General features: G+C 40.0%; 1 long non-coding RNA gene across 1 annotated transcript; it reads right to left on the bottom strand.

Annotated features, from left to right (window-relative positions):
- Window positions 1-918: 918 nt before the first annotated feature.
- LOC132659347 (uncharacterized) lies at window positions 919-20,442 on the bottom strand. The gene is made up of 6 exons (XR_009599665.1): window positions 20,223-20,442; window positions 18,680-18,818; window positions 14,170-14,248; window positions 12,764-12,878; window positions 7,459-7,565; window positions 919-5,530 (listed from the first exon to the last, which is right to left on the bottom strand). It is a non-coding gene; the product is annotated as an uncharacterized LOC132659347 (long non-coding RNA).
- Between the last annotated feature and the right edge of the window lie 1,083 nt (window positions 20,443-21,525).

The raw sequence follows: 21,525 nt of genomic DNA, 5'->3' as shown, positions 1-21,525 counted from the left end.
TGGTCAAGTTATTTTACACCCCCAAAGCAGAGTTACATTATTTGTAGAATGAGACTTACTTCCTCCTGGAGTTGTTCTGAGCATTCAGTCAGATCGTATCTGGTAGGAGGTGATGAGAGCCTCCTACTCTCAGGACAGAGATCCTTCTTGATCATAATCACGTTTCTCTTTTACTGAGATATTTCTAGTGATGTCGTTACTTTCCAGTAATGAACTAAAATTTAGTGAGCACTTACACTGGCCCTGTTCTATGTATCATATATACTTAGAGTAGAATGAACACCTGGAGTCCAAGATGTGAACTTGCCCCAAAACACAGTGGAAGTCAGGGGTGGAACCAGGATTCAAGCCTGGACTGTCTAATACCCAAGTCCACGCTAATGACCCTCCATGCCACAGGCTTTCCACTCCAGTTCAGCTCTTGGAACTCAGTTCTCTTTCTTTAGCATTCCTCTCCCATCCATACACACTGTCCCTGGTGGCTAGCAGTGCCCAGCACAGTAAGTGGTCCATGTGTGTTTACTGAATGGGTGAAAGTAAATGACTGTGACATCCTCTTATAGTGATGAAAGCCTCCTTTTTCTTGGACTGTCCCCATTGGGGAAGAGAAGCAGCTGGCAACATTCCTCCCCACCTCCTAGCATCCTCCTCCTGCTAAATAATCATGTGGAAGGCTTTCCTCCCTCTCCCTGGGGGAATCAGGCTGCTGCTGCTGCTTTTTTTTTTTTTTTCCCCAGAGATCTACGAGAGACACAATGATGACTCATCTTCAATGAACATTTGGAGAGATGTTAGGGCCACTGGTGCTTTTAAGGGCTCTGTTAATATCCATCAGTGGGATCATTTCCAAATAATGGCCTTGGATAAGTGTATTAGTTTACTAGGGCTGCTGTAACAAAATACCACAAACCAGGTGACTTAAAACAACATAAAAATTTACTCTCACAATTCAGGAGACCAGAAGTCCAAAATCAAAGTGCCAGCAGGATTGGTTCTTTCCTGTGGGCGAAGAGGGAAAATCTAATCAGTGCATCTCTCCTAGCTTTTGGTGTTTGTCAGCAACCCTTGGCTTATTCGTGTATCACTCCAATCTCTGCCTCCATTATCACACAGCATTTCCCCTGTATGTCTGTGTCCAACTTGCCCTCTTCTTATAAGGATACTAGTCCTGTTGGAGTAGGACCCACTTTAATCCAATAAAGTGAAAGTGAAAGTCGCTCAGCCATGTCCACTATACAATCCATGGTATTCTCCAGTCCAGAATACTGGAGTGGGTAGCCTTTCCCTTCTCCAGGGGATCTTCCCAACCCAGGGATCAAACCCAGGTCTCCCGCATTACAGGTGGATTCTTTACCAGCTGAGCCACAAAGAAGCTCTAAAACCTCATTGTAACTTGATTATATCTACAAAGACACTAGGTTTTTTAAAGGTGTTTGTGTTCCAAGGCTCATTACTGGTTCCTCCAAGCTTCCATAGGCTGGTCCAGTATTTGAGGGCCTTTGGAACTTCAGACGAATCTAGAACCATCCCCTCTCTGACAGTGCAATTGTGCAACCTTTCTTCTCTTTAGTCACATCCATTGACTAATCTTGGAAGCATCACTTCTCTGAATCCCGCAACAGATGAGCATGAGGGAACTCCTTGGGGGCAGACACAATGTCTTGTTCATCTTTTTTGGCCCCAGTGTTAACATAAAAACCATCATAAAATTGGCTCTCAATAACCATTTGTTTAATCAATGAAAGAACGTTTGCTCCGGTTAGTACAAAGGGCCATTTATTTCTCACTGTTTCTACATCTAACTTTCAGTGACAGTTGCAGAGTTGGTTTAAGATACCTGAATTCCGCTCTGAAAGACACAGTTCTTTTGACATGAATATTCCATTTGTCACTACATTATTAGAAGAGATGGCATTTTGCTCCTATTATTGGTAGCTGATACAAATATTGTCCTGCCTCAAGCTGTCATCTTGTGAGATCGCAGCCTGGAGCAGTGAGGCTGAAAACTGGGGCAGGCTGGGGTCAGAGATGGGGTCAACCCAGCAGGAGTTGTCAGATGAGAGCAGGGGTGAGAAGGAGGTCAGATGGGAGATCAAAGTCCAGGAACTAGGCAGGTACACAGTCAATCCTGGCTCTCCCAAGGATGGTGGCCTGTGACTGGAGCCCCTTTGGAAAATGTCTCATAGGCAGGTCCTCTGAGCTGGCCCCCTGCTCAAAGGTCTCCGGAGGGTTCTTTGTAATTGATCTGGGTCTGGGTTCCCTCCTTACAAAGGGGATACAATCAATCAACATTATTTGGCAAGCCTCATGTTCATATGATCAGATAAACTTTAAAAGCCTGGAAGCAGTCTTGTTTGTTTTAGTCACATGGCCCCAGGCCTGCTGCTAATTTTTAAATTTATGGTTTTAGGTCTAATGCTGGTTATGCATCGGGATCAGCTGGGAACCCTGGCTCAAATACAGATCCCCAGGTCCTACCCCCAAAGATTCTGATTCTCTGAGTGGGCTACTGACACCTAGAAAGACTGTGCAGTACAATGGTTCAGGGTGGAGGCTCTGGAGCCAGACTGCTTAGATTTGCAATGGTTTTGCCATTAACATGGTGAACCTGGGTGAACTTCACCTTTGTGAGCTTCAGTATCTTATCTATGAAAGAGAATAGGATAAAAGAATAGAATAAAAGAGAACAATAATATTCAGTCAGTTGATAGTATATGAGGATTAATGATTTAACATATGCAAAGTCTTAGAATACTAAGTGCTCAATAAATTTTACTTATGATTATCTTGGAGAAGGCAATGGCACCCCACTCCAGTACTCTTGCCTGGAAAAACCCATGGGCGGAGGAGCCTGGAAGGGTGCAGTCCATGGGGTCACGAAGAGTCGGACACGACTAAGTGACTTCACTTTCACTTTTCACTTTCATGCATTGGAGAAGGAACTGGCAACCCACTCCAGTGTTCTTGCCTGGAGAATCCCAGGGACGGGGGAGCCTGGTAGGCTGCTGTCTTATGGGATCGCACAGAGTCGGACACGACTGAAGCAACTTAGCAGCAGCAGCAGCATGATTATCTTTCTTTGTACCAAGCTGTGTGAGTGATTTAGAATCACAATCCTTCTCTCCCTTCCTCCCTCTCTTCTTTCCTTCCTTCCTTTTTACTTCCTTCCCTCCCTCTCTTCCCTAAACAATTACCAAGGACTCTTCCCTACCAGGGGTTCCCAGGTGGTGCTAGTGGTAAAGAACCCGCTTGCCAGTGCACGTTCCCAATTTGGAACCAGTCCATTGTTCCATGTCCAGTTCTAACTGTTTCTTGACCTACATACAGATTTCTCAGGAGGCAGGTAAGGTGGTCTACTATTCCCATCTCTTGAAGAATTTTCCACAGTTTGTTGTGATCCACAGAGTCAAAGCCTTTGGTATAGTCAATAAAGCAGGAGTAGATTTTTCTGGAGCTCTCTTGGGAAATAGATGGAGAAACAGTGGCTGACTTTATTTTTTGGGGCTCCAAAATCACTGCAGATGGTGACTGCAGCCATGAAATTAAAAGACACTTACTCCTTGGAAGAAAAGTTATGACCAACCTAGATAGCATATTCAAAAGCAGAGACATTACTTTGCTGACTAAGGTCCGTCTAGTCAAAGCTATGGTTTTTCCAGTGGTCATGTATGGATGTGAGAGTTGGATTGTGAAGAAGGCTGAGCACCGAAGAATTGATGATTTTGAACTGTGGTGTTGGAGAAGACTCTTGAGAGTCCCTTGGACTGCAAGGAGATCCAACAAGTCCATTCTGAAGGAGATCAGCCCTGGGATTTCTTTGGAAGGAATGATGCTAAAGCTGAAACTCCAGTACTCTGGCCACCTCATGCGAAGAGTTGACTCATTAGAAAAGACTCTGATACTGGGAGGGATTGGGGGCAGGAGGAGAAGGGGACGATAGAGGATGAGATGGCTGGATGGCATCACTGACTCAATGGATGTGAGTTTGAGTGAAGTCCGGGAGTTGGTGATGGACAGGGAGGCCTGGCGTGCTGCAATTCATGGGGTCGCAAAGAGTCGGACATGACTGAGCGACTGAACTGAACTGAACTTGCTCTTTTGATGATCCAGCGGATGTTGTCAATTTGATCTCTGGTTCCTCTGCCTTTTCTAAAACCAGCTTGAACATCTGGAAGTTCACGGTTCACGTATTGCTGAAGCCTGGCTTGGAGAATTTTGAGCATTACTTTTGAGCATGTGAGATGAGTGCAATTGTGCAGTAGTTTGAGCATTCTTTGGCATTGCCTTTCTTTGGGATTGGAATGAAAACGGACCTTTTCCAGTCCTGTGGCCACTGCTGAGTCTTCCAAATTTGCTGGCATATTGAGTGCAGTACTTCCACAGCATCATCTTTCAGGATTTGAAATAGCTCAACTGTAATTCCATCACCTCCACTAACTTTGTTTGTAGTGATGCTTTCTAAGGCCCACTTGACTTCACATTCCAGGATGTCTGGGTCTAGATGAGTGATCACACCATCGTGATTATCTTGGTCATGAAGTTCTTTTTTGTACAGTTCTGTGCATTCTTGACACCTCTTCTTAATATCTTCTGCTTCTGTTAGGCCCATACCATTTCTGTCCTTTATCGAGCCCATCTTTGCATGACATGTTCCCTTGGTATCTCTAATTTTCTTGAAGAGATCTCTAGTCTTTCCCATTCTGTTGTTTTCCTCTATTTTTTTTTTTGCATTGATCGCTGAGGAAGGCTTTCTTATCTCTCTTTCCTATTCTTTGGAACTCTGCATTCAGATGCTTATATCTTTCCTTTTCTCCTTTGCTTTTTGCTTCTCTTCTTTTCACAGCTATTTGTAAGGCCTCCCCAGACAGCCATTTTGCTTTTTTGCATTTCTTTTCCATGGAGATGGTCTTGATCCCTGTCTCCTGTACAATGTCACGAACCTCCATCCATAGGTCATCAGGCACTCTATCTATCAGATCTAGGCCCTTAAGTCTATTTCTCACTTCCACTATATAATCATAAGGGATTTAATTTAGGTCATACCTGAATGGTCTAGTGGTTTTCCCTACTTTCTTCAATTTAAGTCTGAATTTGGTAATAAGGAGTTCATGATCTGAGCCACAGTCAGCTGGTCTTGTTTTTGTTGACTCTATAGAGCTTCTCCATCTTTGGCTGCAAAGGATATAATCAATCTGATTTCAGAGTTGACCATCTGGTGATGTCCATGTGTAGAGTCTTCTCCTGTGTTGTTGGAAGAGGGTGTTTGCTATGATTAGTGCGTTCTCTTGGAAGAACTCTGTTAGCCTTTTCCCTGCTTCATTCCACATTCCAAGGCCAAATTTGCCTGTTACTCCAGGTGTTTCTTGACTTCCTACTTTTGCATTCCAGTCCCCTATAATGAAAAGGACATCTTTTGGGGGTGTTAGTTCTAAAAGGTCTTGTAGGTCTTCATAGAACCGTTCAACTTCAGCTTCTTCACTGTTACTGGTCGGGGCATAGACTTGGATTACTGTGATGTTGAATGGTTTGCCTTGGAAACAAACAGAGATCATTCTGTCGTTTTTGAGATTGCATCCAAGTACTGCATTTTAGACTGTTTTGTTGACTATGATGGCTACTCCATTTCTTCTAAGAGATTCCTGCCTGCAGTAGTATATATAATGGTCATCTGAGTTAAATTCACCCATTCCAGTCCATTTTAGTTCGCTGATTCAGTAGCATAGTTTAATAAGCTGAAGTGAACATCTTATTAAAAAGCATTCAATAAAAGCCACTACAAAATATTTTTATAGATCTATGTGAAAACTGCCCTTTAAGAAGAAAGACTGTCATTTATCTAAAAGACCAGCTGAATAAATGACTAAAGTAAGAACAGTCATAGTTTTAGTCTTTGCTCTCGAATACAAAAGCAAACATTCTACTATTTTCTCTATATCTTCTCACCTGTGAGATGCTATCTACATTGGAAAAGGAGTTAATAGGCTGCTTCCTAACTTGAAGTTTCACTTCATAAGGTAGCCTTAATATAGAACATATGTCTTGCAGAGAACTCACGGACTCAAAAAGTTACCAATTCTAATGGTTATAATTATTATCCTTGGTTTCATGCAATACAGCCCTCAAATAACCATGGAACTCTAAATGCAAGCAATGCTACAACCCCATCTACTGAAGTGAGGCAAGTAACTGAGTCAGTTTTTAATAAAGGTATCCTCTGTGAGCCTTAAGAACTAATGCCATGGAAATCCAGACAAAAATACTTCAAAACAGTAAGAAAGTCTTACATATATATATATATATATATATATATATATATGTATATGTATATATATATATATATATATATCTTTTTGTCCTGGTTTGTCAAAACATCTGTCACCCATAGAAAAGGTAAAAACTAATTTCAAGCAAAATGTGAGAGTAATACATAGATTTCCCATCCATGACACCTATTTCCTATCTTTAATAGCATTTTTTCAAATTATAAAACAAATATATGGTTTTTGCCTAACATTTGGAAAACACAGAAAAGCACAAATATAAAAACAAAAATATACATCTCACCTACCAAAAGCTAGCTTCTATAGACCCAGAAACTTTTTTTTATTAGATACATTTTTAAATGTATCTAATTGTATCTAAATTCATGTTTGATTTTAGGTATCTGCTATACAGAGCTTTATAAACTGCTTTCAGAATGTGCTTTTACACAGGATTAAATATTTTCCAACTCATCCTAACTTTTAAGGTTATATGGTACATATAGTATTCTACTGTGTAGACAGGGCTTCCCTGGTGGCTCAGAGGTAAAGAATCTACCTGCCAATGTAGGGATGCAGGTTTGATTCCCAGGTTGGGAAGATCCCCTGGAAGAGGAAATGGCAACCCCCTCCAGTATTTTTGCCTGGGAAATCCCATGGACAAAGGAGCCTGGTTGGGCTACAGTTCATCGGGTCACAGAAGAGTCAGACACGACTTAGTGACCAAACAAGAACAACTGTGTGGCTAGGCCATTATATAGGAAACCGCACTGAAATTAAGTTGTTTGGCTTATTTCCCATTGTTTTATATTATACATGTTACCACACGGACATCTTTGTAGATGTATCTGTGCAACTGCCTTTGCTCAGCTTGAAAGACTTCATATAAAGCCATAAGCAATATAGAGAAGATGCTTTGATTAACAGCAGCAAACAATAAAATGAAAATGTGTCTCACTGAATGCTAATCACACAGCACATCTAATTAACTACTAAATATCCATGCTGGCACGAAGATATTAATGTATTTATCGAGAATGTATCTTCCTTTAAGTAAGGATCATTTAAACACTTCTAATATAACTCTTATTCAATTAGCATTTTTTTTTGAAAAACGACACCTTGTAACTGCAGAAAGCAGAGAGGAAATGTTTTTACACCAAGAATCTTTATCCCAAGACATGACTCCTTCAGTTACCTTTCCTCCCAGCTCTGTGACCTGTGCATTTCCCTGCTGCCTCCTTGGTCAAACACCCACTTCATCAAAACTTCCTTGGTAGAAACCACATTCACCTCTGCCTCTGCCTAAAAACAAGAACACACAGAAAATGATGGCCAGATGTCAACATTTGGCACAAGTTCAACACCAAACGTTAATCTTTGAAGTGCTGTCTATATACAAAGCAAGATGAAGTGAAGTTGCTCAGTCGTGTCCGACTCTTTGCCACCCCATGGACTGTAGCCTACCAGGCTCCTCTGTCCATGGGATTTTCCATGCAATAGTCCTGGAGTGGATTGCCATTTCCTTCTCCAGGGCATCTTGCCAACCCAGGGATCGAACCTGGGTCTCCCGCATTGTAGACAAACACTTTACCCTCTGAGCCACCAGGGAAGCAGGATATCTACATTTAAATATTTAGCAAGGCCCAGTGAACCTTCACTAGTGAGACCAGTAATAGCAATGACGGCAGTGAAGTAGCTAGACCACAGGAGGATTAAAAAAAAAGTTAGAAAACTGTGTAAGAGTCCCAGTTCCAGTCCTGAACAAGAAGCAGTGTCAACACTGAGCTCCTTGACAGAAAAGTCAATAGTGGAATTCTAAGATCAGTAAACCATTATGACAAATCATACTTTCTATTGGATTATTTTCAATAAAAATGGAAAATGTGAAGAGTTTGAGAAGAGAGCAGATAAAGTACAAAAACCAGGCACAAATGTTAATTTCTTTAATTCCAGAGAAAGGATAATTTAATAGGGTCAACTCTAAACTATCAATTTTGTGAAATAACTCCTTAAAGAATGTTCCACAGCAACCAAAGTCACTCTTTCCCATTTGCGCAAATCTTGGAGAAAAATATCAGGCAGCACTAAATTCAAACCACAGAGCTGGTAAGAAAGTGTGGATGTAGGAATTTATGAGGCTCCAGTGGCTCAAATGTACACTGGCCTTTACTGAAAGCAATCTGATTAGATTTATCAAAATTTGACTAAACATTCTAATTAGAATTTATCCTAATAGAAATATTTGCACAAATATATAAATATACATATATATATATGGAGATCTTTGTTGCAAAATTTTAAAAAACAGAAACATAATCACTAAAGGACTGGCTAAGTAAATTTTGATAAAGCAATTCAGTAGAATACTGCTGCTGATGCTGCTAAGTCGCTTCAGTCGTGTCCAACTCTGTGCAACCCCATAGATGGCAGCCCACTAGGCTCCTCTGTCCCTGGGATTCTCCAGGCAAGAATACTGGAGTGGGTTGCCATTTTCTTCTCCAATGCATGAAAGTGAAAAGTGAAAGTGAAGTCGCTCAGTCGTGCCTGACTCTTAGTGACCCCATGGACTGCAGCCTACCAGGCTCCTCCGTCCATGGGATTTTCCAGGCAAGAGTACTGGAGTGGGGGTGCCATTGCCTTCTCCATCTATAGAATGCTAGGAAGCCACAAAAGATAAAGTACTGTCATTAAAAGAACTCTAAATTTTTCTGTTGAATGACTAAAGCATGCCAAAGAGCAATACATATTAAAAAAAAATTACCATGTATATAAATGGTATGACTGAATGGTTAGGATCAAGAAGGATATAAATTCAAATGCTGCATCTGGGGGCAGAAGGCCGTGTGCACTTTCAGCTTTTTATTTTCTGTGTAGTGTGAGGATTTCCCAACTAATGTATGCCATTTGTATCCAACACATAAGTTAGAGAATTGGGGGGAGGGGGCTAAGAACTGTGCCTAGGGATGCCCTTGGATTGCGAGAAGATCCAACCAGTCCATCCTAAAGGAAATCAGTCCTGAATATTCATTGGAAGGACTGATGCTGAAGCTTAAACTCCAATAATTTGGCCACCTGATGCGAAGAACTGACTCATTGGGAAAGATCCTGATGCTGGGAAAGATTGAAGGCAGGAGGAGAAGGGGACAACAGAGAATGAGATGGTTGAATTGCATCACCGACTCAATGGTGATGGACATGAGTTTGAGTAAACTCTGGGAGTTGGCAATGGACAGGGAGGCCTGGTGTGCTGCAGTCCATGGATCGCAAAGTGTTGGACACGGCTGAGTGACTGAAGTGAACTGAGGGATGTATTTATACCTAGATAAAATCTTAGCCATTATTCCCACCTCAACTTCTCCAACAGTTAAAACCACCCAAGGAAAAATGATGAATCTTGAATAAAAGTATGAATGCATTCCAAAGCTAAATACAACTGAGTTAAATAACTGTTTCAAATATCCATGCAGCATTTCTACTTTTTAGCATCATTTATCAAGGATTGGCTCCAAATACAATAATACTTCTATATGACCTTATTATAGAATATAAGAATAATGCATAGAATTTTATGTGTATAATCTTAGAATAATGAGTACCCTCTTAACTAGTCCAAGATTCAATATCTTCACCTGTAAAATGGAAGTGAGGACTAGAGTTGAACTATAATAATCCTAAAGTTACCTTCCAGTTGTACCAAATTAACTTCAACTTCATCTTCATGTCCAGTTTTCTACCTCTATCTTTAGGAAATACAGTTGTATTATTTAAGATCTACCTTAAAACAGTCTAATACAAACTGTTATGTAACACTGTGGTGATCTCTACAAAGATATTTTTAGGATCAAAGAAAAAAAGTCCCTTGTCCGTTTAGAGAACAATTTTCTCAAGAAAACCATTAAGCACAAAGCACCCTGAAAAAGTATTTTATTCTGGAAACGTGATCGTGAAAAACAGTGTTCAAAATTTGCCAGAAAAATAAGCAAACCACAAAATATTTCCCGCCAGTTATGACTAGCATTGGCACTGGTCCTTCTTATGCACCCAAAGCTTTATAAGTGGGCACAAAAAAAAGAACCTGATTCTAGAGCTTTCCACTTGTCAAATGTAAGGAACACTCTTCAAAGTGCAAGGCCCATAATCATCTATAAAAGTAGTTTCCGTATGACAAGAAGCAAGTAAATATAACATGGAGAATCTTTCACAAAGTTAAATTTAAATGACTGTCCTATTGTTGTGGGGAGGGAGGTGGGAGGGGGGGTTCATGTTTGGGATCGCATGTACACCCGTGGTGGACTCATGTCAATGTATGGCAAAACCAATACAGTATTATAAAGTAAAATAAAGTAAAAATAAAAAGTTTAAAAAAAATAAATAAATAACTGTCCTAATCTCTGAGATTTCACCCTCTTCTTTGGGGGGATTAAAATATATTTCCTTTAATAATGATGAAGACAGTACTGACAATTCTGTAGATAATGTTTTATTTTTAAACATCTTCACCAGATAAAATAAAAAGACAAATTTGTGTTATTTCCCTGTTCATTTATTACATTTTACTGCTTCATGATATTCAGAAGTATGAAAGTCAATTGATTTACACATCAAACTTCTCTCAAGTTGAAAAGAGCCAGGCCAGTCATCTGATGTCAGGTCTGCTCATACCAAAAAAAAAAAAAAAAGCTACACTAATCACTATTTATTTAACTAACAGGTCAAAATTAAGCAATAAGCAAAGAAAACAAAACCACAGATTAAAGGTCTCATGAAAGCATTAAGAATCACAGTTGGGGCAATGGTGTCAGAAGTATTTCTCACTAAGTCAGTTCATTCATTTAACTAGTTTCATGTCATCCATTCATATCAATGTTAATTAAGTCACTGTTTTTATCACAGTGTCTATCTTTCATATATGTCTCATTTAAATTCTGAATGTAAGAGTTCTATCCTATGTGATAACAATACACACTTCAAAGAAACTAGAAGGCACGAAGAAATTTGTCAACGCTTTCTCAGTTTCTTGACCTGGAATTTTTTTAACACTTATTTAGAGATTGGTTGGTATTTGCAACACACAACATTGGTGCTCACTTGAGGAATGGGCCACACTTCTTAATCAACAAGACCTCTCACCACCATGCCCTGAAACGCACTAGAGGAAAAGCTCCCCAAGGACAACTTCTTCTCAGTGCAAGCCCACTGCAGAAAAACACAGGCAACATCCAAGGAGTGGGCCACAGCCATCCTCAAAACACCATCATCATGCCACCAAGAAGCACAGACTTCAGACGATTTCTGGACCAAATGAACTAATTGCATTTGGGAATCTAAATGGCCTGTGAAACTTTTGAAACACACATGCTTAAATCTCACCACCCAGTATATTCTGCTGCAGATATTATTTCTTGTTGAGTTTTAGAGATGATTCTAACAACTCTCCAGGTTAAAAACCACCATTCTAGAGAGTGACAAATTCAGAAGGAAAACACATGGACAACTCAGTAACAGCACTTGATCTATAAACAGAGTTTCAGTTAGACTCTTCATTACTCAAAACAGCTGCTTTCCCACATTCTGAATGAAATCCCGCCACAGGAATGCACAATTTAATACAGTCCCTATAAAGAGTGTGTATACATTATTCCTAAAGCATAACTTTAAGAAAAAAGAATTTAGATACTCCACACTCATGATCATGCCAACCTGGACAGTGCAAGCTGTTGCAAAAATCGCTTCTGTTTTTGCAGACACCCAATTCTTCCTAAAGCACCTCTTAAAATTGCAAGGTATGTTCAGACTTCTGCTATGATTAGGCCAACTTAGTAGTAAAAGCCCAAGTAAATATTTATATTACAAATATTAAGAATGCCCTTAAGTAGCAGAAGATCAATAAACTCCAAGTAGGGAGCAGATATCAAAGAACAAGTAATATCAATTATTCTTCTAAGAAAAGACACAAATCTATAAAATATAAAACTACAGATTATATAAAGGATTGTTGCATATTTTTTTCTTTCTTCTGCACCCTAAAATAGGTCTCGTACTGAGGAGATGGCTTTTACAAAAGCCTCTCTCTGGCTGGGGACACTCCTGGCACCTGGCCTTATATGGAGACCCAAGTCACAGAGGCCTGCAGGGACCTGGGTGCCACTCCAGCCCCCAAGGCACTTCAGGGAGCCCTGGCTCTCACAGTGTAAGGTCCCCTGGGGGTGAGGAATACAGATCATGAGTATTTGCCAAAGAGAACTAGGACCATCTAGAATCATTCACACTCAAGTCTCTAGGCTCGAATTACCCTCTTCTACTCAAAACCAGGGGTTGTGGAGTAGATACAGTGACAAATGGTTCTGAAAAAAAATGTTCAGGACATTTATTATGCAGTTAATGTCAAAGGGCAGTTTTAGAAAATCAAATATCAAAATATTTTTTAAGTGATTTATTTATTTCCCTCTCCTCTGTCTCCACCATTCCGTTATTACTTTTTTTTTTACGTGAAAGCTCACCTCGCCCTTTTGAAGAACTTTGACCTCTAGGAACCCCCACCGCTGTTCCTCCTCCTCCTCCTCGTCCTGTCAGTTGCAGGACAGCAGCGCTATTTATGGGCATGGAAAAGTTTCTCTGCCAAAAAAAGAAAAGAAAGAAAAATGGATAAAACAGATAAAACTGCATGTTATTCCTCACCATCTCCCATTGCATCTATAAAATGGCATCCAATGACCACTAGCGATGGGAAACGATCACCACACAACACAAGATGTTCCAAAACCTGATTTTAGCTGAAAATTTTAAATCAACATTTCAGATCAACAAACATTAACAACTAATGCCTTACACCATGTTAGGCTCTGAATGTACCCAGAAGGAGGCAAGATATGTATGCATCATCATAATAAACAGAGAATACACAGTAAAGGAAATCTGATTTGAAAGGGTTCTTTACTGAAAGGTGGAAATGAGCGGGAATGATAAAAGATCTGAATCAATAGTAACAGGATAAAGAAAAAAAATTGCTCATTTTGCCTCATGCTGCTGACCAATGTGAATCAGGAACTCCAACTAGTGTTTAATAGAATGACAGGTATCAGGGATGAAAGGGGAAGGGCAAAGTAAGAAGTGGATAGTAGAAGAGAATGCTTGAAAAGAATAAACAAAATCCCAATCACTTGGTCATTAGCCTACATTTGCACCCACAGTCTATGTGGAAAAGTGTCAGGAGCTGCATTAGGCATTACTGACAAAATGGAGGCACGGCCCCAGCCCCCTCTCCTCATTCCGCAGGCACGGTCCCGGGATGAAGGAGTTAAGTTTTGTGATTCTGACTTGTTCTTTCGTTTCTTTGGTTGAGTTGGCTGGAAAGAATGTTAAGGTGTTTATTGTTCTTGAGAGAACCATGAGAAAGCACAAAGCGTTCTGCAGTTGTGCCCAGAAAATAATCTATAAAGTAACCATTGACATTTGTTCAAGGATTTTTACAAAGAATGTCCCAGGATGAGCACACAGGCTGCAGCTTGAGGCCATGGGAAGGATTGTTATCTGAGACCTGTTTGTGAGGGAGATGTTTATGGTAAAGGAAGTTTGCTGAGTTTAGCGTTTAGGAATAATTAAGAACAGTTAGAAGCCTTTTTAGGAGATAGTGAGCTTAGGATACTAGGGGCAATCAGGATTTAGAAAGATAAGAAATAAACTGAGGAATGTGGTAGGCAGCCCAGACATCAGCATGAGTTACAATGTAATCACAAGTAAACATGATTCTGAGAGAATCGCTAAAGCAGGAACGCTGTCTGAAGGGCAACAAGGAGATAATAAATCTGGGTGAGGGGGAGCTGAAAATGTAAAACCTCTGACCTAATGCTTTTGAAAAAGTATGAAAGAAGACCTGATGCTTGGAAATAAGCATGTAGTCCCGTACCTCGAGTCAGAGGCTACATCATTCCCCGCTGACACCGCTCATCCCTTCAGGCTGATTCCCTGGCTGCTGGAGCTGGACTCTGGCAGAAAAGGGTCAAATAAGACAAGAATAGTAGTGGGTGGGCGTCCTTCAAACATGAAGAGGAGACACAGGAAGACAGGAGGTCTGGGATTCAAAAATATGTTTAGTCGATACTTCTGGATAAATGGAACACACAGAGCTTAGGAAAAGGTAAAGCACGAAGCAATTACAAAAATACTGGAAAATAATCTACGAAATAGCAAAACTCTAGGCATATGAAACAATTTAACGAGAGAGTTTTAAACTCAAAAATTCTTGGAATTTATCTTTACCTGAATACTTTCTATATACTTAGGACCTAGTAAGGGCTTCCCTGGTGGCAGAGATAGTAAAGAATCCACCTGAAATGTGGAGACCTGGGTTTATCCCTGGGTTGCAAAGATCCCCTGCAGGAGGGCATAGTAACCTCTCCGATATTCTTGTATGGAAAACTGCCATGGACAGAGGAGCTTGGCAGGCTACGTCCATGGGGTTGCAAGAGTCAGACATGACTGAGTGACTAGACACACAGTATATGGAAATACAACTGATTTTTGTGTGCTGATTCTGAAGCATACAACTGTGCTGTATTCACTTACTGGCGTTAATAGCTGTTGTGTGGATTCTTTAGGATTTTCGATATCATGTCATCTTCAAACAGAGATAATTTTACTTCTTCCCTTCCAATCTGGATCCTTTTTATTTCCTTTTCTAGCCTAAGAGCTAGGCTAAAACTTCCAACACAATGTTCGATATCAGTGAAAACAGACATACTTATCTTGTTTCCAATCTAAGAAGAAAAGCTTTCAATTTTTCATCACTGAGTATAATGTTGGTTATAATCACTGAGTATAATTTTTCATCACTGAGTATAATGTTGGTGTTTTTCATAAATCCCCTTAATTATAGTAAGTTCACTTCTATTCCTAGTTCGTTAAGTTTGCTTATCATGAAAGGGTGTTGAATTTCGTCAAATGCCTTTTCTGAGGCAACTGAAGTGATCAAGTGCTTTTCTTTTCTTCATTTATTAATGGGGTATGTTATATTGATTTTATGTTGTACCACCCTGGAATTCTGGGGATAAACCCCACTTAGGCATGGTGTTTAATCCTTTTGATATGCTGTTAGATTCAGTCTGTATTTTGACAATTAAAGATACACACACAAAAATAAATTGCTTAAACATACTAAATGTTAACAAGTAATTATTTCTACATGGTACCTTTATAGGTTAAGATTTCCCTCTTCATATTTTCTGTATTTTCTACAACCAATACGAATATCTTTTATAGCAAAAGAATAAGTATTTTACTGATTTTTCTCATATATGAAATATTATATAGCAGAGATGAACAAACTGAAGCCATGTGTATGAATATGAAATCTAAAAATGATGAAATCTAAAAATCATTACTGAAAGAAAAAACAAGCTGCAGAAAATAATATACAGTAAACTATCTTCAGTATGGCCTTCCCTGGTGGCTTATGTATTAAAGAATCTGCCTGCAATAGGGAGACCTGGGTTCAATCTCTGGGTCAGGAAGATCCCTTGGAGAAGGAAATGGCTACCCACTCCAGTATTCTTCCCTGAGTAATTCTGTGAACTGAGGAGCCTAGCAGGCTACAGTCCATGTAACATTTATAACCCTATAAAATGAAATTCTTAGGAGCAGATGGACACACAAATATGTAATGATAATATTAAGACATGAATGATGAAAGTAATCTGATTCATAGTAATCCCTGGGAATGGAAAGAGGGGCACACCCCAGGCAGTCTCAACTGGATGAGAAATTTTGTTTCTTCAAAGGTATACACAGATTATTTTAAGATTAGATTTATTTGAGTTGAAAATATTCAGATCTTTGTAATAATATTCTCTATACTATTTGACATGCTTCAAATAAAAATATTTTTGAGAAAAATTAAACCAGATGTCAGATTTTTTTAAAGGAAATTTACCACTTTCGAAAAGGAACTTTCCAGCAACCACTGGAGATAGGACCTTTCCTTTCCCATGTATTCTTTATAACAGTATCACTTTTTGATCAATGAAAATATTTTCTGACGCCTCTAGATGATACTGGGTTTCATGAATAAAGAATTACTATGCTGATTTTGGACTTCCCTGGTAGCTCAGCTGGTAAGGAATCCACCTGTAATGCAGGAGATCCCAGTTCGTTTCCAGGGTCAGGAAGATCCCCTGGGGAAGGGATAGGATACCCACTCCAGTATTCTTGGGCTTCCGTGGCAGCTCAGATGGTTAAGAATCCACCTGCAAGTTGGGAGACCTGGGTTCGATCCCTGAGTTGGGAAGATCCCCTGGAGGATGGCATGGCGACCCACTCCAGTATTCTTGCCTAGAGAATCCCCACGGACTGAGGAGCTTGGTAGGCTACAGTCCAAGCTGTCATAAAGATTTGGACATAACTGAGTAACTAAGCACACAGCACAGCCTGATTTAGGAGAAATCACAAATGAAACAAAATTACTTATAAAAATATGATGCTGCTGCTGCTGCTGCTGCTGCTGCTGCTAAGTCGCTTCAGTCGTGTCCGACTCTGTGCGACCCCATAGACATCACCAAATAAATATACCTTTCTTAAAACTTAATGCAGGTTCCAAATAGGAAAAGGAGTACGTCAAGGCTGTATACTGTCACCTTGCTTATTTAACTTATATGCAGAGTACATCATGAGAAATGCTGGGCTGGAAGAAGCACAAGCTGGAATCAAGATTGCCGGAAGAAATATCAATAATCTCAGCTATGCAGATGACACCACCCTTATGGCAGAGAGTGAAGAGGAACTGAAAAGCCTCTTGATGAAAGTGAAAGAGGAGAGCGAAAAAGTTGGCTTATAGCTCAACATTCAGAAAATGAAGATCATGGCATCTGGTCCCATCACTTCATGGGAAATAGATGGGGAAACAGTGGAAACAGTGAAAGACTTCATTTTGGGGGGCTCCAAAATCACTGCAGATGGTGACTGCAGCTATGAAATTAAAAGACACTTACTCCTTGGAAGGAAAGTTATGACCAACCTAGATAGCATATTGAAAAGCAGAGACATTACTTTGCCAACAAATGTCCGTCTAGTCAAGGCTATGGTTTTTCCAATGGTCATGTATGGATGTGAGAGTTGGACTGTGAAGAAAGCTGAGCACCGAAGAATTGATGCTCTTGAACTGTGGTGTTGGAGAAGACTCTTGAGAGTCCCTTGGACTGCAAGGAGATCCAACAAGTCCATTCTGAAGGAGATCAGCCCTGGGATTTCTTTGGAAGGAATGATGCTAAAGCTGAAACTCCAGTACTCTGGCCACCTCATGCGAAGAGTTGACTCATTAGAAAAGACTCTGATGCTGGGAGGGATTGGGGGCAGGAGGAGAAGGGGACGACAGAGGATGAGATGGCTGGATGGCATCACTGACTCGACGGACGTGAGTTTGAGTGAACTCCGGGAGTTGGTGATGGACAGGGAGGCCTGGTGTGCTGCAATTCATGGGGTCGCAAAGAGTCGGACATGACTGAGCGACTGAACTGAACTGAACTGAACTGAATAGAGGTCTAATGGTTTTTGGCCATGCCTTGTGGCTTGTGAGATCTTAGCTCCCCATCAGTTCTGAACCACCAAGGAAGTCTTAATAGAGTTCTTTTAATAGACTTTTCCTTCTTAATAGACTGACTTCACCATGCGAAGCATGGCAAGAGTCCAGAAAGACACCCAGAGTTGTCACAAAAAAATAATGATGAAAAAAAGTTCTGGAATTAGATAGTGGTGCTGTGTTATACAACTCTGTGCATATACTAAAAACTACAAAATTGTAAAATTTTATGGCACGTAACTTAGGTCCTGATAAAGCAGTTTTTTTTTTTTTAAAGAGTAATGATGATTCCTCATTTAAAGTGGTATTCTAACAAAGCTGTTTATATCTCTATTTTACTATAATCACCACAGTTCCTTAAAGTCAGAAACTCTATTATTTATCTATGGACATCATATACGATAATAGGACAAACACAATATCTGTTACTTTACAGCCCAAAACTTTTTCTCACAATATCATTTTAAAAGTTTGTGACAGAAAAGTATGGTTTTAAGCACACTGTGGGCTGAATATTTACATTTTCTTTCAGTGGTAAAAACTGGTATGAATTCAGGTTTAGTAGATTACTTCTGAAAAACTACATGTTTCTGAAAAGAAGCTCCTCTTCCCTGAAAAATACCCTTTTCTCTCTATTCTAACACACGTCCTTGTCTCTACATAGTACTCAACAGCCTCAGATCTAAAGCAAAATATAGTCAACTAAGAGAGGTATCCACACGCCAAGAGTAGAAGCAAGCAGACCTGGGGAAGGACACTCGTGAGAGCCTAAGGGGAAACCTCCTATTTTCACGTCTCAGTGGGAAGGAACAAGGGTGGGACCTGAGGCTCAAAGCTACGCACACACCTGTTCTTCTTCCGTGAAGGGCACAGGAGCCAGGGGCAGCAGGGGCTCCTCCTGTAGGATAGGCAGAAATTCTTTATCCAGAAGGTCTGGGGGTCGGGATGCTCTGGGCCCTGGTGGGGAGGGCAATATCCACTGGGATCTGTTTGACCAAACATATGACCATGAGGTTAATGCTCTCCCTGCGATTCTAAGAAGTCAAAACAAGAAAATATTGTTTGGTTTATCTGCTGCTAATTATCAAAATACAGAATAAAAGCTTATTCAGTCACAATTAATATTCTGACAGGGTCAAACATTAAAAAGCCCACCTCATCTTCCCTTCAGACTACCACTCTCAGATTTGATATACAGCTGCTGCTACTGCTGCTGCTGCTGCTGTTGATGCTGCTGGTGCTGCTGCTGGTGCTGCTAAGTCACTTCAGTCATGTCCGACTCTGTGCGACCCCATAGACGGCAGCCTACCAGGCTCCCCTATCCCTGGGATTCTCCAGGCAAGAACACTGGAGTGGGTTGCCATTTCCTTCTCCAATGCAGGAAAGTGAAAAGTGAAAGTGACCCTGATAGCTCAGTTGGTAAAGAATTTGCCTGCAATGCAGGAGACTCTGGTTCAATTCCTGGGTTGGGAAGATCCACTGAAGTAGGGATAGGCTACCGACTCCAGGATTCTTGGGCTTCCCTTGTGGCTCAGCTGTAAAGAATCCAGCTGCAATGTGGAAGACCTGGATTCGATCCCTGGGTTGGGAAGATCCCCTGGAGAAGGGAAAGGCTACCCACTCCATTATTCTGGCCTGGAGCAGTCCATGACTTCCATGGAGAATTCCTTGTATAGTCCATGGGGTTGCAAAGAGTCATACACAACTGAGCAACTTTCACTTTCACTGACTCCGATACTCCAGAGTGCACATTTAACTCAAAGCACAAGGTGGTAAGGAGAGTTTTACAAGCAGCCATATCTGTCCTTAGCAACCATCATTAAAATTTTATTCTTAATCCATTAATAAAGTTAAACGCTAAGTACACTTAAGTAGAAAATGTTATTTCTCACCCATCACATGACAGAGTGTACTTTATACTGTATGAGTTTTGATCATTTATAAGTAACTCAAATCAGGTGTCACATTTTAAGATTTTCTCCCCACTGAAAATTTTATATTTAACTCAAATGGGAAGAACAAGAGAGGCATCTGCCCTTCTGGCTCCTAACGTCTAACTGGAAAGAAGAATGACAGATGCAATACAGAGAAGAGAAAAATGTCTCAGCCATCGCAGTGGGATAAAAATAAAGGTTGTTTGGAAATCAGTTAGACAAAGCATTAAGTCCTGACCACTCTCCTGCTTCCATGGAGCTTTCTACTTCTGTGATGAAATCTTAGGTTTTCTCTAAAACATAAACAGTACATCATTCAGAAGAGCCTCTGTGAACTACTGCAGGTTTCAACACAGGAAGAAAAGAGAAAAACCATAGATATTTCATATATCAACACATAACTGTACATACTCTGAAGTCGCATTTGCAATTTTGACCTCTTTCCTACGTTCTTACCTTGTTGTCTTTAAGGAAAAGTGCTAACATTTCTTCTCTCCCGTAATGATAGTCTGCTAACACATTCTTCGGCAACGCTGGAGAAAGAGGGGGATGTGATACTCCCACCGCTGGACAGAGCTCAGAGCCTAAAACAGTAGACAGCATAGAAAACCAAAGTGTCAAACATGCTGGCAGTAAGGACTTTTTATTTCCACTATACTATATACTATAAATTTTCATTTTAGTTCTTCAAAAGAACAGAAAGGAAAAGTCATTATGTCAAGGAATCCAAGATTTTAGCTCTAATGCAATCTGCTGTAATAGCTCACTAAGAAAATAGTTTACTGAGTTCATTGAGAAATAGACAACCACGTGGAAATTCCTTAACTTAAAAATTACCATAGCATGTCCCTAAGAAGCTTAGGGAGTGAGGAGGGGACACGTTTTTCCAAATTATAAAACTAAAACATAATTAAAAGTGAGACAGCAACTTACATCACTGGATTCATAGAAATTAATAAATCTGACAGTGCCAGCTGTTGGCAAGTATGTAAAACAATGCAAATTCTCAAGTAGTACTTGTGGAATTATAAACTAGAACAGTCACTTCAAAGAATGATTTCCTAATATTTAACAAACTATTTTTTAAATATTTCTTTTGCTCCCCAAAAGAAAATGCAAAATACAGACACTTGTAAAGAAAATGATACTTTTATATATGTCCACAATATTTGATAACTCACTTTTAATAAAAGCAATTAATGATGAGTGTAGAGAATTTAAAATGCAGTAAAAAAAAAAAAAAACCCAGTGAAGGACAAGGAGAAAAATATATAAAACCCATATTTACTGCTAAGGAAAGGAAAAAAGGTGAAAATATACTTCAAGCTGATAACAGAAGTTACCTCAAAGGAAGGAAACTGGAAAAAGAGGAACACAATTTTATAACATGTTACTATTTTTAAAAGGAGCTAAGCTTCAGCAAAAAATGGCAAGCTTTCCCCCTGGGAAAACTACCATCAGGAGTAGCTGATTATTGAGGAGTGGCCCAGAGTCCTATAAAGTAATTGATAACAAGGGTAAAAGGAGCCAAAGTATGGCAAGTCAGTAGGTTAGCCCAAAGGAAAATTCAACAGAAGCACTGAAATATAGGGGACTGGAATGCAAAAGTAGGAAACCAAGAGATACCTGGAGTAAGAGGCAAATTTGGCCCTGAAATTCAAATAAAACAGGGCAAAGGCTAACAGAGTTCCGCCAAGAGAACGCACTGGTCATAGCAAACACCCTCTTCCAACAACACAAGAGAAGAATCTACACATGG

The sequence above is a fragment of the Ovis aries genome, chromosome 2 (assembly GCF_016772045.2).
Source record: "Ovis aries strain OAR_USU_Benz2616 breed Rambouillet chromosome 2, ARS-UI_Ramb_v3.0, whole genome shotgun sequence".
Classification (NCBI taxonomy): Eukaryota; Metazoa; Chordata; class Mammalia; order Artiodactyla; family Bovidae; genus Ovis; species Ovis aries.
The sequence above is the reverse complement of the archived record's forward strand: the minus strand, read 5'-3'. Positions and strand labels throughout refer to the sequence as shown.